Genomic DNA, 1231 nt, shown 5'->3' on the forward strand with positions numbered 1-1231 from the left:
GTTAGATAGTTTTGATCACTTACATGTTGATTGAGAATTTTCAGTTTGTTAATGTTTGAATTTTTTGGTTTTAGATATGTAAGATAAATTAAGAAATATGTTCTCTAAATATTGTTATTTTATTTTATTCATATACTTTATATAAAATAAAATGTAATATAATATTAAATATTTATAATATTATCATCTTGATTTATTAAGTATAAATAAATATATTTTAGGATTAAATATGTTTTTGTCCTTAACTTTAAGAAAAAAATTGAAATTAGTTCATTTTTAAAACTTTGACCTAATTTAATCTTTTAACTTTATAAATGCGTGAATTTATTTTTTTAATCAAAATTTGTTAGATTTATTTGACACTTTAAACGTGTTCTATAATAGCATTTGAATTCTTGTTTGACATATTTTCGTTTCAATGTTAGTTAAGAAACATGTTTGAAATGTCTAATAAAACAAAATTTGTTAAAATCACTAAATCTAAGTCGTTCTAAAAATGAGAGACTAAATTGGTTCAAAGTTTTAAAGAATGATTAATTCTAATTTTCACTTAAAATTAAGAGACCAGAAACATATTTAACTCTATATTTTATATTTTTATAAAAAATATTTCAAAAAATTGAAATATTTTTTAAAATAATAATTTAAATAAAAAATATTAAGCAAATATTGTGAACATTCATTCTTATCTTGATAATCGTTTATGTGAATCTAAAATTTGGAATTTGATAATCCTTTTTATATGCTTGCTTTTTTTCCCTTATCTTTTGTTTGTAATTCCTAACTTTCTTGTATGGGATCTTATATTAATTCAATTTGATACTTTCATTTTATTTATTTATTTATTAGAATCATATTTTTTTCTTGTTAAGGTAAGATTCTAAGTGTGAGTCCAAGTCTCATATTAGGTAGAAATGAAAAAGTCAAGCATCATATAAGCCAAAATACCTATATACTCATTACTTTAAGGTTTTGAGTTGGAGGTGATAATAATATCTTATGTGATTGAGCTCATATTTCATTAGAATTGTCACTTATCCAAGAGAATTCTTCCCTAAAAATACTCATTAGTTGATTGTGGATTTCAATCCTTGTTTTATATCTTCTTCATTTGTGGTCAACTTATCTCTCATCAAATCCAAAGCAAAACTTTTATCTTTTATGTGAGTTTTAAATACTTTCACCCTTTTTGCATCTTTAATCGTACAAAGCTTATTTTGAAATGATACCT

This window comes from Vigna angularis, chromosome 1, assembly GCF_016808095.1.
Source record: "Vigna angularis cultivar LongXiaoDou No.4 chromosome 1, ASM1680809v1, whole genome shotgun sequence".
Classification (NCBI taxonomy): Eukaryota; Viridiplantae; Streptophyta; class Magnoliopsida; order Fabales; family Fabaceae; genus Vigna; species Vigna angularis.